The 20,818-nt window shown below is 41.1% G+C and overlaps 1 protein-coding gene and 1 long non-coding RNA gene across 5 annotated transcripts in view; one reads left to right on the plus strand and one right to left on the minus strand.

Moving 5' to 3' along the window:
• COG5 (component of oligomeric golgi complex 5) overlaps positions 1–20,818 on the plus strand; it is a 216,477-nt gene that overhangs the window by 24,899 nt on the left and 170,760 nt on the right. The window lies entirely within an intron of this gene.
• LOC125434301 lies at positions 325–12,982 on the minus strand. The gene is made up of 3 exons (XR_007244763.1): positions 12,288–12,982; positions 10,945–10,947; positions 325–335 (listed from the first exon to the last, which is right to left on the minus strand). It is a non-coding gene; the product is annotated as an uncharacterized LOC125434301 (long non-coding RNA).

Genomic DNA, 20,818 nt, shown 5'->3' on the forward strand with positions numbered 1-20,818 from the left:
ATTTCCTGAGGGGCAGCAGAGATCTAATAGACCACATCTCGGTGGGTAGTACACTCTGAACACAAGATGAACTACAGAAAAGGGACACAGCTTTATATGACGTTGAAATATGTGGTTTGAAAAGAAGAAAGGAATCCGAGGGGAATAAAAGGAAACTTGTTCTCACTTACGCAGGCTTACAAATGTGTCAGTGTTAACAATGACCACAGACACAGTTGGTATAACAGTGGTGTTCTTGTCTTGTAGGGATTTCTGTATGATAATCGCACAAATATATTGGCAGAATTGTAATGGCATTCTGACTTGAAGCCTTGAATTTGTGCATCTTTTTCAAGCTCTTGTGGAACCAGTTGTCTTTGATGATGCCTCAAGATCACAGAGTTTCCTTGGTTGTCTGCAGTAAGCATGCCTAGAATTAGTCTGCAGCTTTCATTAGAAAAGTTTATTAATGTTCTGTGCATGAAAGAAATTACGTACAAAATTGAGAGAGAAGACCAACTGGTTTGCATGACCTACTTGTTGGAAGACTGGTGTCCTTTCCTCTCTTCCAACTAAGGAAGGTGGGATTGTGGCTGGGAAGTGAGCAAGATCTTTCCATGGTGTTTTGGCCTCCTAGTCCATCTTTAAGCAGCTCTTTGAGATGAAGTACCCAAGTTCATTGTGTTTGGTGAGACCACATTAAACCAATTCTTCCAAATCAATTTCTGGTGGGCTTTTTTTTTTGGGGGGGGGGGGGCTAACATCTATGCTGAGCACTTGCAGAACAACTAAGTTGTAATCAGTACAACTGGCTATATTCAGAATTCATTAATTAGAACAAAAGGTAGAATCTACTTTAAAACTAATTTGTTTTGGAAGACAGATTTAAATATGGTTGCAGAGAAAATAATTACATCTGTGCTGTAGTAATAGTGGGATGTAACAGTCCACATACATGCGTATTAGCTTAGTGCCTATAAGTGCTCTTGTGCAGCCAGCCTACCACCACACTGTGAACACTGGTGGATGGCTTACCAATAAGTCCATCCAGTTATGGATAAATCAGTGACGTATTTCACCTGGTGATCAGGAAGTGATCTGAACCAATAGGAGTTTGAGCATACCTAGTTAGAATGAAAGATTGTATCCTGGAAACCATCCTGGCAAATAAGTGAATGATAATTCCTAGTCCACATACAGTTTCACCAGAGCTGTGAAAGCCTAGAAAAGTTTGACAAAGCCCTCCTTCAGTTTTTCCCAAAGGAAAAATCTTAAGTTTTGGGAAGTACTGAGAGCAAATCCAGTGAAATGTTTTCTGATGGAGAATGCTTTTTAAGAGATTCATAGTGTGATTTCACTCATAGTGTGATGATTGTGAAGAAGAATTACAGTGTTAGAGGATTCCTGTGTATACTGCAGATATATACGAAATATTTTGAAATATATTGTTTAAATGCTTAAATTTAATATGCTAGAATGTGTATGATGATAACAAACCCAGTGTTTTCAGTGTTATAAATATCCAAATAATGCTATTTAAAAAAAAATATGTTTATTATATTTCAAATTGTATAATACATACAAATGACGTTCTGGTAACATTAAAAAAATTAAATAGTAAAAATAATGCAATTGTTTGAATAATACACTTTCTTCTGTTTACTACCCAAGTTGTTTTCTATTTTTACCTTTTATTTTTTCCTGCGTTGTATATGGCAAAAACTAAGGTACATCTGCTATGGCAGCACATGGTGTTCGCAGCTCTCTTTGACTAGTATTGGATATATTCCCAATCTTGCTTGTAGCTTATAGCCCAATTCAGACCCTGAGGCAGCCAGGGAAAGAGCAGCTGCCATGCTGCCTCAAGAGGACTTTCAGACAGTGTGGGTCGGTGGCAAAACATGAAAAAAACCAGCTGTTTGAAAGCCCTCCATAGGGCTTAAGCCTGTTGATCATCCTTGTGGGGCCAGGATCGCGTTTCTGGTCCTACACAGCTGAGTTAGTTTTAAGAAAAACTAAAAATTTGAAATAAAAGCAAAAGACATCTGACATTAGAAACAGACAGTTTTTACTTAGCAGAATGTAGATAAGATTACAGAATGTGAACTCTCCCGAGGGAGAGAGATATCACTCTGTGCGCCTCAATTCAGAGACACAGAATTTAGAATTGCTATAGGAGTGCTCACTTCCCGGGTGGCTCTCGCTAAGGATGCACTCCCTGTGCAGAGGAAGAGCCTTAATTTTATAGATGCAAAGACGTCACATAGTCCATCCCCTTACTCACGTATTAACCCATACTCCTTTCACATGCTACAAGCATGTATGGTCAAACCCCATTGGATCAGATCTGTCTCCTGGTCACATGAAGATTCTGTTACTCAAACACTACATGGTGTGAGCTCGTGGCCCTCTAGGCATATGCAAAGGGCTGCCATAAAACTAGCTTGCTGTCTTCAAGAATAACCTGTTTTGCTAAGTTGCTCCCAGAGAGAGCTATCCCCTTCAGGGTATTGCAGGTTTGAATCTACATACTTCTAGATCATAAAACTTTTCTTCTCTCCCAACGTGAAATGTTAAAACATAATTCTAACAGATTTTACAAACATGATTCTAACAATTCCCCAGTTTGAAATGTTAAAACATTAAAAAGATTATACATACACTGATTCTAACACAATAGAATTATAGTAAAATACTAATACATGTGAATTTCTCCTTATCATTTATGTGTTCATTTAACTATATAGAAAAACACTTGTTGATTTAACTAATCACATTCATTTCTAACCCAAAAACCAAAGTTAGTAAAATGTACTCTTGTTCCTCTGTCACGTAGTAACCTGTAGTTACAAGATGCTAAAGATGTTATCTGTACCTGCCTGCATAGTCACTGACAAGCTTTGACCTACTGCAAAAATGCAGGCTTTGGGTCACTTACACAGAAGCTCCCATTTTGATTCTTAGCTTCTTAGGTTCATTTGGATTTTCCATATTTCTTGATTAAATACAATTTATACACATTCTGGCCCGTCTCCACATCCTGCTGGCGTTTCCAGGGCCAAAGTCCAGTGAAAGCTGAGTAGTGTCAGCTCTGTCTCTGAGAATGTCCCTGAATCCTGGAATGCCCCCAGCTGTGTTGGCCTCCACACTTTAGGCAGGCATAGTATGGATACACCCACCTCCCTTGTTGCCCTCCTGGCCAGCGTAAATGCCACTTATGCCAACCAGAAGGGCAGCTGCGTCAGCTTGAGCCCGCACTTCCTCCTGTGGCCATTCCACCTCCCCCCCCCATATCTGCATTGGGCCACCTATCATTTTATCCTTTTACATTTCACCAAATAGTACAACTTTATATATCAATGTAGTTATACATGATACATTGTATGTTAAAGCAGTAAAATAAGATTAGGGTTGGTCAGTATGTAAATATGGGATACATTTTAATTTTCCCAGTATTTCTGTATTTTCCCTGGAGGGGGGTGGGGGAGAAGTCCTGGTTTCTTACTGACTTTCAGAATTCCAGAAAATTTATATCTATAGTATAGTTCATCGATATTTACTTTGATTAGGGGCTTAAGTGAAGGCATTAAGTGAAGGCATTAAAAGAAGAAAATGTAAAAATATTTTGAGTATTTGCTGTTTCTTAACTTTGAGTAATCCAGTTTATATAACATGACTTGTGTTAAAACCCAGACCTCTATGCCCCCCCTTAAATATGGTATACAACATTTCTTAACTATTTTCCGTTAATATTAAGTTGATTTGATTTTCTTAATGCATATGCTTTTATCCCTGTCTCAGTTTCTGGAGGTTCTTCTTTATTTTGTTGACTACTCTGACTGTGATTCACAGTATGTCCACTGTAGGCAGACCCAAAGGCCTGGACACTCAGAGCTGGAACTTGGAGAAGGTGTTGAATAGCAACCCTGAACTATAACTCAGTCTGTTCTTGAGCATCTTTTCAGCTTCAAAAAAGCTTTCTAAATGAGGTTAGGGGAAAGTTGCGTTTTGACTTCTTGTGTTTTGACTCCCTGCCTCCTTCTCTCTATTGTAGTCCTTTCCCTTTTGACACCTGTTTTTATGTTCCTGCCCCCTCATTACACCCCAACTGTCTCTAGAGCATTCCCTTCATTCATTCACTCTGTCCCTTTCCTCCAGACCCATTCCTTTTGGTGCGTGTCAAGGTAACCCCACAGCTTAAGTTCGTTAACGCTCACCTTCACAACCAAATCCTTTGCCCCTCACAATCCATCCTTCACATCATTCTTGTCCTTCTCTCCTACAGCCCTGTTTTTAAGTATGAGATGGATGCCTTGCTGTCTGAGGTGGTTGCTAAGGCAACCATTTGACACCCACTGTTTGGCTGAGGGAACCATACTCTTTGCTGAAGCCCTGCAGCAGAATGCAAGGGGGATACTTCACTGATTGCTGAGGTTGCTAAGACAACCAAAATGGTACCCAAACTCTCTCAAGAGAAGGAAATCCCATGAGAGTTTGGTCACCATTTTAGTTGCTCTAGAAAACTTATTGAATGTCAAAACGTCTGCACTGAGTTTCTCCAAGGCTCCAGCGCATGCAGTCCTGGTAGTTCCTTGTCTGAGCAACCTCCTCCCAGTATGGAGGCATTACAGAGAAAATTCAGATTTTTCTACATACGTGGCAGTTCTCTTGGTTATGTAGTGTTCTACATGACTTTTGTGCCTGGCCTTGTAGAAGATTTTATTATTCTCACAGGATCAGACATTCACTGTTGAATATAGTCATATTAATAGTTAACAGCTTTCTGCTAGCAGAAGAGCGGGAATGTGATTTTTATTTTGACTGATTCCTACCTCTCACTGTAGCTTTCCCTGTTCAGTTACCTTGATGTTCCTGGGTATCAAATGACTTCTAGGGAACGAAAAATGTTGTATGCATGGTGTTGGGAGGGGCACAGTTGAGATTGGTATACATAGCTCCATAAGGATCTCAGACAGCCTTTTGAGACTGCTTAGAATGTTGGAAGCATTAAATGTTTTTCTTTACATTATTGTAATCCTTATAACAGTTCTTCAAGACAGGTTAGTTGTATCCCAGTATGACACATTTGGATCACAGATAGTAGTGGGGGTAGGGATGCCTGAGGCCCAGTGGCAAAGCTATAATGGGGACATCTGGGGACATTTGACCTGGGCATACCCCAGTTAAGTCACGTGGGGGGCGCAAAATCGCGGCCCAGATCCCTTCCCACTTCCCCTTCCCCCTCGGCCTCGCTCCCCCCAACAGACTGCCCCCGACAGAGCTGGCTGACGGAGCAGTCTGTTGGGGACTGCCCCTCCTTCAGCAGAGCCGGTTGAATGAGCAGTCTGTTGGGCCAGGCCAAGGAGGGAAGGAGGCCCAGCACTGCCAGGCTGCCTGAGACCACCACAGCACCAAAGGTAAGTGGGGTGTGGGGGAGGGGCCGCGACCTGGCCTGGCAGAAGCCCTCCCTCCCTCCTCCCCCATCCCGAAAGCCCAGCCGGGCCTGCAGGGCCCTTGCAGAAGCCTTCCCTCCCTCTTCCCCCACCCCAAAAGCCCAGCCGGGCCTGCAGGGGCCTGGCAGAAGGTCTCCCTCCCCATTCCCCCACCCCAAAAGCCCAGCCGGGGCTGCAGGGGCCCAACAGAAGCCCTCCCTCCCTCGTCCCCCACCCCAAAAGCCCAGCTGGGCCTGCTCTGGGCAGTGCCAGCTCTCCAGCCCCCACCCACCCACCTCCAGCCAGCCTGCTCTGCCCATGGATCACAGGATCCATGGGCAGACCCAACTCTCCTTGCCCCTCCCAGTGGTCACACCTTTTTAAAATGGTTCTGTACTGTGTGCATAAGGAGTTCACTCTGTGTTTTGTCTGGGAGGCAATAATTTTTCAGGCATTCCACTTTATGGTCCTTAAATGGCAGCTGTGTAGTCCTAGGGCAAAAAGCCATTGGTAGAAATTGTGTATTAATGAAGCCTGTTCCTTTTTTCAGACTCTTTTCAAGGGTTGAGGATGATAGTTTGTTTTCTCCCTGATGCAACTTGTAGTGCAGTTTTGCAGTGAGGTAGTTTTGTGGAAAATACAAATAGCCAACAGAATAGCTGTGTACAGTTGGGTGGGAAAATGTCTGGAAAAGAGTTACTGTAGCAGTTGTTTGTGAATCCTAAAAGTTAGTGATATTGCCCCGAAGATCCAAAATTAAGAGCAACAAAGGAGGCTTCTCTTCTTGATCATGCTAGTTTCCAAGGAGCTCAGGTAGTGTGCCTTGTCCCATCCCCCATTTTATGCTATGCAGACAATAATTTAAAACACTTGCTTTTCTTTGCCCTGAAAATATAGCCATAACTTTTTGTACTGCCTGTAGCTTACGGCAAATTGTGTTGTGTAGTAGCTGGACCGGCATCTGAGCATATTAGAAGGTACAGAGTTTGTCCCAATGGCAATTGGCTTTCTTAATGTTTGTGCTTTCTCTGTCTTTTCAATTTGTTTTAAAGGGCAATTTCTAGACTGGTGGCTGCCTGGTGTGGTGATTAAGGTTTCTAACTCTGAGTTGGGAAATTCCCAGAAATTAAGGAGTGAAGTTTGGGGTTGGGGAAGAAAGGGACCTCAGCAGGGTACAATGCCATAGAGTCCATCCACCAAAGCAGGTGTTTTCTCCAGGAGAACTGATATCTGTAGTCTGGAGATCAGTTGTAGATTCAGGAGATCTCTTGGCCCTACCTGGAGGACTGGCTGGCCACCCTAATGGCATTATTTTGGCTGATTGATATTATGATTCAAAAGGCTGCATGGAAGCTTTAATTAATAGCGGATGTACTTTGGTCACAATCGCGCTGTTTTGTATAATGTGTGTCATGGCCAACCCACCCTGCGTTCTGCCTCTGATGCCTCGTCTGACAGCAAGGGGACTTTACATGGCTTCCAGAGCGAGCCCAGCCTCTCACTCTCTGCCTTCGACCCCTCATCAGACAGTGGAGACATGTTTTATGGTTTTGAAAGTGATGCCCACCTCCCGCATCCTGCCCATAATTTCTCCACTCATAGTGGGGAGACATTCCTTGACTTTGAAAGTGAGGTGTAGCCAGATGACAGTGGCAGCAGCCTGGATGAAGCAGCAGCAGCTGTCAGTAGGGAAGCATTGGGCTATTTAGATTTGCCAGTAGGAGACCAGCCAGCTGTGCAAGCGCACCAACTCAAGCAGGAAGCATCACCTGGCAATGACAGCTTTGAGACAGGGCCATCTTACTGGTTCCCTGGCGATCCTGCCCTCTCTCAGAGATACTATCAGCACAGCACCCAGAGCAAACCCCCCCCCCCACCCTCCAGCCTACCATCCCCATTGGAACAACGCCACCACCAGCTCCGCTCTGACCTGGCTGAGTTCCTAAAGGCAGCTAGATCAGTGGTCTGTCAATTGTAAGTGTCTCACAGATTTCATTCAGAAGAACAAGGCAAGATGACACAATTCACTCCAGGGGTGTAGCTAGGGTAAATGGAGCCCGGGGCAAAATCTGAGTTTTGCGCCCCCCCCCCCCCATATGGGCAGCGTCCCTCCCCCACCACGACCAAACAACATTTTTTGCACCAGGTAATCTCAAAGTCACCATTGCATTATAGAACATGCCCCAACACACAAATCTGAACACACCCAGGGCTCCCTAGTTTAAACAACATTGAAAGTGATAAGAGTTTTGATAAGGGAATCCACCCTGAAACAGCATCACTTTTAATGTTGTTTAAACTACAGAGCCCAGATTCTCCTTTTAAATCCACCTTAAGGGGATACTCTGGGCTCCCTAGTTTAAACAGCATTGAAAGTGATGCTGTTTCAGGGTAGATTCCCCACCCCAAACAGCAGCATTTTCAATGTTGGTTATTGTGGGTTTTCTGGGCTGAGTGGCCGTGGCCTGGTATATCTTGTTCCTAATGTATCTGTGGCTGGTATTTTCAGAGGTGTATCACAGAGAGAAGTCTATTATACACTGTGTCCAGCCTTCTCTTATAACAGACTTCTCTCTGTGATACACCTCTGAAGATGCCAGCCACAGATGCAGGCAAAACGTTAGGAACAAAATCTACCAGACCATGGCCACACAGCCTGTAAAACCCACAACTACCAGTTGAATCTGGTTTTGAAAGCCTTCAACAATACTTTCATTTTTTTTAAATCTAGGGAGCCCAGATTTTCCCTTTAAATCCACTCCAAAGGACTCTCCTGATGAAACCACCCAGGTTTAGTGAAGTTTGGTTCAGGAAGCCCAAAGTTATGGACCCTCAAAAGGGTAGCCTCATCTACTATTAGCTCCCATTGGAAACAATGGGGATGGGGGTACCCCTTTTGGGGGTCCATAATTTTGGACCCCCTAAACCAACCTTCATCAAACCTGGGTGGTATCAGCAGGAGACTATCCTTATGATACCACCTAGATTTAGTGAAGTTTGATTCAGGGGGTCCAAAGTTATGGACCCTCAAAATGGTAGCCCCATTTACTATTAGCTCCCATTGGAAACAATGGAGTATGGGGTCACCCACTTTGGGGGTCCATAACTTTGGACCCCCTGAACCAAACTGCACAAAACTTGGTTGGTATCATCAGGAGAGTCACCTGACAATAGCCTGAAATTTTGGTGCCGCTAGTCTAAAATTGCGCCCCCTGCAGGCCAAAAATGGAAAAAACCCTGAAAAATAGAAAAAGCCACAAACAAACCTGCAATTTTTGCGCCCACCACAAGGGGGCGCCCGGGGCACTTGTCCCTGGATGTCCCCATGGTAGCTACGCCTCTGATTCACTCCCCCTGGCCAATATATGAGAGGCTGAAAATGGCTGCCTCTCCACAGAAGGCAATGTATCACCTCGTCTCACTACTGCTTGCCGTGGACCTGCCTTCTCCTGCATCCCTGTCACTCAGCTTGTCTCTTTGGCTTTTTTATTACGGACTGGCCCTGGACTTCTCTTCTGGGACTTCTCTTCAAGTGCCCTTGACTACTGCTCCTGCCTTCCATTTTGGGACTGTGCTTGCTCCATCGTGCTTCAACTCTGGACCCACACAGGGGTCCCGTGCCTCTGCTACTCAGCTAGCAGCTAGACCTCCACAATGTGTCTCATAAAGCTCTTTCCCCCTCCTGAGGCAAACCAAAGACAGATTTCATGTACTTCTATATTTAGCCATGCATTATAAGTATCTGTGCCTTGGACAACCTGGCATCTTTCTAAAGAGGAAACTGATTTGATAAGATGGAAATTTGATATCTTCATTATCAGCATCAATTGCATTTTCTACATGTTTTAATTTGCCAGCAGTACCTCTTACAGAACAGCTTTATAACACCCCCCCCCTCCCAATCCACATTCCATCAAACAACATAGTCTTTGTTCTGTTCTTTGGGAGCTGCCATTTTTAGCAGTGTTATTTTTATACTTACTCTGTAAATAATGCATACATGCACATTCAAACTAGTGCTTTGTTATTTCTCAGACTGCGGTTTAGGGGCCCTGGTGTACTCCTTGAGGGTACTGCAGGGGTTCAAAAGGCCTTTGTGAGACCAGATGATGTGCCCTTTTGTTCCCTTCTGACTAACATGAAAATTGAGTCCTCTCAGTTTTCTTGAAATAGATGCAGGGATTTTCCTTCTTGGAGAAGGGGATGGCATTGGACACCCCCCCCCCCCCGGTCTCTAAGGGTAAGAGTTCATTGACCTCACCTAAAACCATACTGCATCAGAACTGTGTTCTGAATAGTCTATCATCCTGTTTCACCCAGGGGCCAACCAAAAGGTCATCGTTGTTGTCCACTGATAAATTGTAGATGTGCCCCTGTATGTGATTTTTAAGCAGAAGGGAAATGCAAATTTCATATATAAATATTGCCTATATACCATGAAGCTGTCCCTCACAGGAGAAAAAGGAAATGTTTGAGATAAGAAAAGATCCATCAAATACTTCCTTACCCTGACTGGTAAGAGAAACAAGGACATGCTATCTGATGTAGGCATGATTCCTTTTTTGCCCTGAGTAACTTCCAAGTTGCTGAGGCAAAGGCAGTGCTGGGCTAAATTAATGATGTTGCAAATATAAAACATTTATCAAGCCTGAAAGCTAGTATTTTAGTTCTATATCATGACAGAACCTCTAACCACTCCTGTCAGTCTTAAAAAGCACATTTATTTATGTCTATTGCCAAATGAAATAGGTTAAAAGTTAGAAAAGCTGTAGCATTACTCCATCAAGAGAAAAAATAGAAACAGTTTAAACTGAAGGTGAGTATATTTTTCATATTTATAGAAGCTGAGATCCAAAGAGAGTACCATCCACCAAGCCACTGCCCGAACTTGGAAAGTCTTTGGGAGTGGTATATGATTTATGATGGCATCACAAAGATGCATAGAAATGTATGCATAGAAATGGTAGACCATGCAAATAGGTCTCTCTTTTGATTCTGGCAATTTAAATCTATGGTTGCCGTTAGAGAATGTTTTGTAAAATTTTCTAATAACTGTTGTCTGACCAGGGTCCTTGTCTGAGGAGTCTCATTCTGCACGACTGTTAAAAGCCTGGTGAGTTACTGAACAGTGGGACATCCAATTTTCCTTGTAACTTACTGTATTTGGAAAGAATGTGCCTGGTTTAATGAAACAATAAAATATGGTAACCTGAAATTTAACTCTGTATCTTTCCATGCCTAAAAAAATAGAAATCAAAAGCAACATGGTCAACCAATCTTATGAGAATTTGAGCACAACTGGATGTACCCAGGTTTCTAGTGACATTTTCAGGAACAGGAATTTCAAGTACTGCTATCCAACCTATCACATTAAGCTGTGCTGAAGTTTTATTTAAATGATTAATTTGCATCTTGATAAGCGTTTTGTATTTGGCAGAAGCTGTAACAGAAGAAAGAGACAAGGTGCTTCTTACCTTGAACTCATGTTACGAAGCTAGAAATCTTCATGATGTCATTTATCAGAAATGCTCACTCCCTTGGCTCTTATGCTGATGTGCTTGAATGTGCAGTTGCGTCATATACATGTTATTCTAATTTTTTTACCAGATGTGAGCAATATTACAAGAATATCTGCTGAAGTAATGGTTGGGTTATTGAAAGCTATGGATGGGTTTGAGACTGTAGCCCTTGGGCAACACAGATGTAATATTTCCTCATTTGTAGACATAGCAGCCTGAATAGCTCAGCTTCAACTGGGCTTGTCAGATCTAATGTGATAGCTTGTTGGCTGTGGTCAGAATTTGGATAGGAGACCACCGAGGAAAATTGAGGTTCCTGTTCAGAGGAAGGCAATGGCAAAATATCTCTGCTCATCTCTTGCCTGGAATGCCCTATTTTTAAAATTATTTTTTATTCATTTTCTCAATATACACAGAATTAGAAAATAGTAAACAGAAAAAGTAAACAGAAAAAAATAACCAACCATAAAACCAGAATACAACAACAAAATGTATCTTAATATTCTAACACATAGACATATAAACATAATACCATTTTAAGAGAGAGCTTTCTATTCCCCCCCCCCCATCTAGCATTCTATTTTGGGATGAGTCCATTAGCACCAATGATATTTATCAATTTAACAAGTATCTATAACTTTAACTATTGACATATTTATATTATTGATTCAGCCTCATACAAAAAAATGCTTCCCACTTCTCATCGAACTCAGACTTTGGTCCTTTCTGCACGGGCCATATGAGCGGGGGTGCCGGTGCACACCCCAGGATCGTTCGCATGAATGGTCCCACTGGCATGCTGTCCGCATGGGCCATGCCACTCCTGGTGCCCTTTTGCCTCCGGGGTCGGAGGCCAGGAGGTGTGTCCCCTGGCCTTCACAGAGTGACTGGAGCCAGCAGAAGGTAAAAGGGGACCGGGAGCGTCGTGGGAAAAACGCTGACTTCCACACGATGTCGTTCGCTCAGCACCAGATGGAAGCCGGCGTTTTCAAAAACGCAGTTGTGGTGGGAAAATGCAGTTGTGGCAGGAAAATGCAGCTGTGCGATCTTCTCCCCCACAATGGCATTTTTACCAACCCCACGCTGGTCTAAATGGCCTATGCGGAATGGGCCTTTGACTTTCTGTGTACAAGATTTGTCAATTTTGCCATTGTAGCACATTCATTTACTTTATCCTCCCAAATTTCCAAATTTGAGCATCTTTTAGTCTTCCAACGGTATGCTATTATCACTCTGACAGCCGTTAACATATATGAACACAGTTCATTAAGTTTCTTTGGAAAGTTCTAAGGAATAATACCAAGTAGCATTGTCTTGGCAGCAAAAGGGAATTTAGTCTTGAGTATTGCCTTTTCACACCAAATGTAAAAGAAGGATCTACTTTTTGACATTTCCACCAAAGATTTTTACTATTTTTGTTCATTTGCATAATGTCTTTGAAAATCATATACCATCTGTTAAACATTTTATACTGGTCCTCTTTTAACATATGGCATGTAGTAAACATAATATTTTATGACCATGATGGCTCTCATTATTGGAAGGTTATTCTTTGAGATTTTACATCCATTTTACCATACAAACTTTTATTTGCTCTGTTTCTGTTTCATATTTAAGCAGGATTTTATACATCCTTTCCAACAAATATTGTTTCTGTGATGTAATCTCTTTTTCTAGTTCTATCATGTCTCTTAAACTTCTTCCCTCTGATTTTAATTACCTTCTGAGTCTGGACATTAATTGAAAGTATCAGCCATTTTATTACCTTTCCTTCATCCTTTATCTCTTTCTATGACTTGATATTCCCTTCACTAATCATTTCTTTGTAAAGTATGTTATCATTCTTCTTTCATGTCTCTCTGTAATATTAAATTTCTATAGGAGATTTTAGAGGTGAAACCGAAAGACTAAGCCTTAGACTAATCTTTTTCCAAATTCCAAAAAGTCCTTTCCTTATTACATGGGAGCTTTTTCCAGTCAAGTCTTTTCTTGTGATATGATTTTTCCATCCATAAATAACGATGTATTCCTGCTTTCAGATCTGCTGTTATTTCTAAGGCCGTTTCCGCACGGTGGCGGAAACGGCTGGGTCGGCGCATTTCGCGCCGACCCAAAGACACTGGGACCGTCCGCACGGACGGTCCCGGGAAGAGGCGGGACGCCGGCGCCGCTGGGCGCCGCCAGCGTACCGTCGTGAGCCCGTAAAGAATAACCCTGGGTTTGAGATCGCCGCTGGTGCCTGGGGATATCACCGCCTGGCGCTCCTGGGCGCTTGCTCGAAAGCGGCGCAAGAGGCTGGGCGTGTCCTCAGGCCTCGGCGCGACACGCTTCGAGGCCCAGGGACAAGGTAAAGTGCCGGGCGCGGGGAGGCGTAAGGCGATGAAGCTGCTGCCGTTCGCTTCGGCGAAGCGGGCTTCATCGCGCGGCGTATTCCCAAAAAGAACGCTTCCCAGCGTTCTGGGAATACGCCGCTTGGCGGGCCAGCCGAGGAGCGGTATGCTGAGCGGCATGGTTGGCGCTGCAGCTTTCATGCGCATGGAATGGCGGCCTGGAGACGGCGTTTTTACAGTCTCCAGGCCGTCATTTTCTGCCCGTGCGGAACCGGCCTAAGTTTCTTATTCTTTGGACTGGGTTTTTAATCAAACGTGCAATACATACAAGTCCTGCAGCCAGGTAGTATAGTTTAATATTAGGTACGGCTGGACCTCCTCTTTTTCCCCTCATCTTGTAACATCTTAAATCTTATTCTTGGCCTTTTTTTTCTCCAAATAAACTTGTTGATTTGGATTTGCCATTCTTTTGGACTACCTTAATAAATCTTCCTGTATTTTCTTCCAGGTTACTGCATAGTTGTCTTTATATATAGCATCATTTTGTCCATTTAGGTTGACCCTAAATATTTTATTTTATGAGATAAGACATCATATCCAGTAACCTTTTCAGTGTCTATTATTTCTTGTTTAGTTAGAAACTTTGTGATTATTTTTGTTTTGTCTATTGATCTTGTATCCTGCAGAATGTCCAGATAATTCAATCTGGTCCATCAGATGTTTTATTTAAAGTTGAGGATTACTTATTAGCACCACATCATCTTCATAGCTCTTCAACTTAAATTCTTCTCCATTAATTTGCAGACCTCTAACTCTTTGTTGTTGTCTAATCTTTGTCGCTAACAGATCCAGTATCAAAATAAACAGTAATTGCCGTATTCCCTTTTCCATTTGAAACTCTTGTTAGAGTGCCATTAATTAATATTCTTGCTTTTTGTATACAGTATATATTCTCTTTATCCAGTTAAAAAATCTTAGTTCACGTTCTAAATACTCCAGTTTTTTAAAACATAAACGTCCATGAAATATTATCAAAAGCTTTCTCTGCATCTAGGAAAATAAATACAGTTTTCAAACACTGTCTTTCATATAGCTTTTAGGTACAAAACCTGTTTGGTCGCTGTGGATTATTTTATGTGTACCTTTTCTTAATTTAGTCACCATTATTGTTGCAAATAATTTGTAATCTAAATTCAGCAATGGTATTTGTATGATTATGGTAGTTCTGGCTCTTTTCCTCCTTTTTAAATTAATGTTACATATGCTTCTTGCCATGATAGAGGGAATTTCCTGTCCTGGCAAAGCTCGTTCATCATTTCTTTAATTCTGGAGTAAAGCCATCTTGTCCTAGCCATCTTTCTTTACCTTTTTAAAAACACTTTATAGCCTGTGTCAGTTCATGGATCATTATATTTCCATTCAGACCTCTGTAGTCTTCTATAAATTTCCTTGGGAATCCTAGCAATATCATCCTTTAAAGCTTCTTCCTCAACATTTCTTTTTCTAAATAGTTCTGAAAAGAAAGAAGGAAACCGTTCTTATCTCCTTTTCTGAATAAGTAATCTTACCATTTTTCTTAACCCCTTTGATTATTCCTTTGTCAGTTTCTTTTTCTCAAGCATTGTTCTAAAAATCTTTCTGGTTTATTTGCATGTCCAGATGTTTTTTGCTTCAAAATTTTTAACTTCTTTTGCATTTTTTCAGTCTCAAATAGGTCTGTTACATTGCGTAACATTTTTATTTCTTTCATTTTTTGCCCGATTTCTTATCCCAAAATTTTATTTAATTTATAATGTTGTTTTTTAGTTCTGACTTATCTTTCTTTTGTTTGGCAGCAATTGCTATCAATTTCCCTCTCATATATATTTTACTTGTTTCCCAGATTAATGTTTTTGACATTCCTTCAGTTTTATTTATTTAAAACCTACATTTCAAACTTTTTGCAGTAGAAGATTATCCTCTAATGGCCATCTCCTTCCTTTTCTCATTGTCTGCCATGTTATTTCTATTGGGTTATGAGCCACATAAATCTTTGGTTTTATTTCCATCTTTTATAGATTAGTGAGTAAAGTTTTCGAGATCTAACACATATCAGTTTTGGAATATGATTGATGTCTGTCTGAATAAATTGTATAATCTCTTACATTTGGGTTTTTAACACACCACGAATTCACTACATTTAGTTATTTTATATATGAGAACACATTTTAGGAAGTTTACTTCCTCCCCCCCCCTCCGATCTATTCTTATTCAGATCTATGACTGCACTCGTGTCCCCTATTCATATTCATTCCCCTTCTTGAAAGTCCAATATTAGTTGAAACAGTTTTTCAAAAAAGTTTTCATTGGAATTATTGGGTGTATATATTTGAAATAGTATATGTTTTATCATTAGGGATTATGATTCTCAGTATAACAAATCTGCTATCTAAATCTTTAATTTGATCAAGAGTTGTTATCTGCTTGTTTCATATATGAATGACCACTCTGCCTTTTTTGTATGAGTTGAAGCTGAATATTCATTGCCTAATTTTTATTAATCAACAAGGTTAGTGCTTTTCCTTTATATGTGTTTCTTGTATACAAAGAATATCTCCATCTTGCTTTTAAAGTCATTTAGAAATTCTTGTTCTCTTTTAGGGGAATTCAGTCCATTTACAACTGGAAACCATTTTAAACCATTGTTACCTTCATGTGTGACGGAACAGACACATGTACCCTTACGTACGGTATACAATGAACAAATGTAGGATTCATGGAATTTCATATGATGAAGTAACTATTGTGTGGAAATCTTGTGGACAGGATCAGAAAATTTTAGGTGGTATTGTGGTATTTTCCATTGTAAAATCACAGAAGAGGGATATTTACCAGAAATAATGTGTACTACAGTTCAGCATGTACTGTATTACTGGCTATGTGTATGAGATTGTGATCCACATCCTACCTTTACTTTTTTTCCTGCACCATGTTCCTTTATATATTTATTTTCACCCATAGCTTATCACGTAGATCAGAACAAAATGATTTGTGGGTTGAGGGGAAAACTATCATAGCACAATGCTACCCAGACTCCAGTAAGTGAGATTTATACAACATCTGAACAGGCACAGATATCACTTAATGTTTTGAGATTTTTATTCCCACATTAGGGTAGGTTTTTTGTAGGTAAGGTTCTTCTGCAAACCTGGGTATTTTCTCAATTTTCAGAACCCTGCATGACAATTGTGGTAGATCTCATGGTACAGATTTGGCACTGTGAAAAATTATAAGGTTAATATATAATGCATTTTAAGGCCCCTTAAATATCAGCATCTATAACAGTAAATTGGTTGGATCCATTGCACTTGATAAAATCTGCAAAATCCTTCAAACAAAAGCAGAGTTTTTAAAATGTACTTGGGGGACTCTTCAGGTAGATGAGTCTTTGTAAATTAACAAAAAATAGTTATATTTTAGTAGGCTTCTAAAGACTATCTGAGATGTAGAAATTTGGTGAATCATCTTCAAATTAAGGAAGTTAGTTGTTGCCAACAATGCCGGAGGATCTTCATTGTGTGAATTCTACAAGTGAATGGGATTTAATTTTGTAGGTGTATACTGCATTAGGTATATACTGCATCAATTGCCACTAGAATGAAATTTGCTTAAAATAACTACTCAAAATAGCTAATCTGATGTGTATAGCAGTGCTATATGACTCTTATAATTTTCAGTGTTATGTCTTATTTAATAGCAACATAAAATTTGCCTGCTAAATATTCTCTTAATAATATTTATGATGTCACTGCCAAGTAACTCTCTTGCCTTGTAAATTGTTCCCTTGCTAGACATTTGTGTGCTCCACTATAGATTACTTCTTTCCAGACTGTGGCTAACTAAGGCATATGCTACCCACTCCCTTTTAGTGACAATCTTGATTAAACCATCTATTATTTGCTTCCTATCTGGAAACTGTTAAATACTTGTTAGACCTAAGTGGGGCTGCTGGATTGTGTTTCACAGGCCTGTGGCATCTATTTATGAGTAAGATGATAGTTTGTTTCTAACTACTTAGTTAAGCCCAATGTTAAGCACCATTCTACAACTGTTCTAAAAAAACAGGCAATCAGAGCAGAAATATTGGTAGTCAAGGGCTTTTTAGAGGACAGGCCATGGTATGGCTATTTTGAAAGCCTACTGTAGGCCCCAGTCTTAGCAAAAATCAGCCAGTGAAGGGATCCAATGTATCTGAGCAGGCTTTCAAGACAAAACTGGTGTAGGTGACATTTTACTTTCACAACATCCATCTTCAAGCCTCCAACACAGTGATTCCCAACCAGGGTTCTGTGGTACCCTGGGGTGCCGTGAGCATGTCCCAGGGGTACCGCAGCAATACTACCGGCCCCCTTCACTTTTGCGGTGTCTCCCGCACCAGCAAGGATATGGAGCTGGCCCAGGGGCAGGACCTGCCGCAAGATCAGCAGCCACTTCCCACCCCCTGTGCTTCCCTTCACCCTGGGAGGGGTTAGGTGGGGGTGACAAGCAGGGGAACTGGGAGGGGAAGGTGGGGCGATGGTGGCAGGGGTACCGTGAGATATGAAGAGTGAGGTCAAGGGTACCGTGATGTCGAAACAGTTGGAAAACACTTCTCCAACATAACAGCAATCCTTTACAGAGTGATTCCATTATAAACCCATTTAAATCCATAGGCTTAGACTGGAGTAATTCTGTATAGGTTTGCACTGTTAAATACATTTAAATGAATATTCACATTTTCACATTTCTCTCATACTGGGACTTCTTAAGAGTCCTGCAGTGCAGGGTAGTAAGCTGCAGTACTGCAGTCAAAGCTCTGCTCACAACCTGAGCTTGATCCTGATTGAAGTTAATTTCAGATAGCCAGTTTAGTGTTGACTTGATCTTCCATCCTTTCAGCGTTAGTAAAATGAGCACCCAGTTTACTGGGAATAAAGTGCAGATGACTGGGGAAGGCCATGGCAAACCATCCATAAACATAGTCTTTCTAGTAAATGTTGTGATGTGATGTCATTTCATGGGTCAGTAATGACCTGGTGCTAGCACAGGAGAACTACTTTTACCTTTAGGATCTCTAAGTACGTGCTTAAATCTGACCTGATTTCTAACATTTACCATAAGATTTAAGAGGAAATTGAATCAGCTGTCATAAAAAAAGAATTTGAAAGTTGCTTGACTGAAGGAATGGTTAGACCATATGTGGAATTAGGTGACATCTGTTATAATTTTGTGGTAAAAGTTTGTTTGGACATTTAAAATTCTTAGTCTTCAGATGTACTGCAAGAAGATCTAAGTGAAATGAGACTGTTGTTGGGGAAAGTAGATCTTTGTCAATAAGCTATACAGCAACCCCTCTCCATGAGTGTACAGCAATATAGTGACAAAGCCTCTGAGTATTTTGGCAGCTGAATCCACCTAAGGTGAGCTGTGAAATATTGCATATAGGTGTTTGCAGTATGCATCTGAGTAATTATGGCAGCTCCAGTTTCCTACACTGTGATACCTTCTCTGACAGCACTTTGATTTCAAACTGAAAGGAATACTACTTATCCTACCTTTTTAGAATTGTCTGTCTCTTTCCTGTAAATGTCTCTGAATGTCTACACTCTCAAAGTGTCATTTTAAAAGTGTATGACATAAATTGTTTAATTTCAGAAAGGTTGTTTATGGACTTCAGATCTTGAAGTCCAATTTTTCCTTATCCTTCTAGCAATCACCTTTCTGGCCCACAGTGTTGAAGCCCCCATCTGTAACATTAAAACAATTGAAGAGGGATAGCCCAATTTGGGTGTGGTAGAAGAGTTATATTATCTGTTAATAGTCACTGTCCATCTTTACAGCCAGATAGCATTTAGGATGACCATCCTCCTGCCAGCTGTTTGGAAATTCCTGTTCTTTCATTGGCAGTTTAAATGCTATGGCCCCTTCTGCACACGCAAAATAATGCATTTTCAAACCACTTTCACAACTGTTTGCAAGTGGATTTTGCTATTCCGCACAGCTTCAAAGAGCACTAAAAGCAGTTTGAAAGTGCATTATTCTGCATGTGCGGAATGAGCCTATGGCTCAATCCCTCCCCCAATCAAGAACAGCAATTCTGCTTTGGAATGGAAGTGCAAACCATCATTTGTTTGTTTATATGTAGCATCAAACTATTCTCCACAACAGGAGGGCAGGGGAAAAGGGAGAAGAATGAAACATGCTGACCTGAGGTTTGTTCATGTAACTACAAGCCATGGTTTGCCACTACATTTAGACAATATCATTGGGGTTTGATCCATTTTCCTTTCATAGCATAATGCTGATGAACATTGTTGGAGCCCTGAATTCCAGAAAGCAAAATGTACCTTTTAAACACACAATGCTGTTGAAAATTGCACAGACAAGAAAACACTTTAGGTTATCAATCTAGGGTGGATTCTGCATGGGCCAAAAACAGCAGTGTGAAAACAGTGTAAAAGGGTTTAAAACGATATAAAAGGGTTTACACCATTTTCACACTGTTTTCACACCACTGTTTTTGGCCCATGCGGAATCTGCCTAGGATAGCTAGAATGTGTGAACAAGACTTCAATGTGAGTAAAAATCATTACTGGTTCCAAAGTGTAATATTATCATACCTTGAACAGATCTAGAATTTACCTATAAAGTATTTTAAAGGGATTAAAATGATTGTACTTCCCCATTTTTTTTCTTTGTATAGCTCTAAAAATATACTCACATGAGACTTCTTGTTCTAATAGGGAAGGAATATGAGTCTCTAAAGCCCCTTCAGCATGGGCCAATAAATCCGGGCTGGGGACAGGGAAAAACCTGTTTCAGGGGGAACTTTGCATGGCTCCTGCCCCTAAAACAAGGCTACCCTGCGTTTTCTCCCCCAAATGGGTTATTGGAGAATCACGCTATCTGCAATTCTCTTGTTTTAATGCATTTTGCAGCTGCTTGTGAGCGAACGGCTGCGTCGGAAAGCATTTTACTCGGCTGCACTTCCTGGTTTTTAACAGTCCCCGCCCGTAGCCTTCCCTCGGAGCTACACATTGGAGAGGGGTGCATTTTTTAAAAAGCCACGCCTCTGTGCGAAGGCACAACAGCTGCCAGCATTACATTTGCGGGCTCCGTTCGCTGCCTGCATGAAAGCATGCGAACATGAAAACAAAAGTGGGTTACTTTATCCTGCTCTCCCTGTGCTGTGCGGAAGGGGCCTTAGAGAGTGTTATGCCCTTCCATATGTATTGAAGTCTATGGGCTTAGAAAGGTGTAAGTGTTTAGGATTGCACTATGAGTTTCTTTTTCTTAGGGACATTTAATTGTAAATAAATTATTGCCTTACTTTCAATAAACTTAACTTTCAGAGTCCCTTAGGATTGAGAGAGGACTTTTTTCTTTTTGTTTATTTGTCCTTGTTGAAGATAATCTTATCTTGAGTTGATTGGAGGCATAATTTTAGACTATTCACAGTTATATAAAAGTGTCCAGAGTTAATTGATAGAAAGCTGGATAGTATGTTTAAACAGAGGCAGTTGGTAAACCTTTACAATGC

Source organism: Sphaerodactylus townsendi, linkage group LG06, assembly GCF_021028975.2.
Source record: "Sphaerodactylus townsendi isolate TG3544 linkage group LG06, MPM_Stown_v2.3, whole genome shotgun sequence".
Classification (NCBI taxonomy): Eukaryota; Metazoa; Chordata; class Lepidosauria; order Squamata; family Sphaerodactylidae; genus Sphaerodactylus; species Sphaerodactylus townsendi.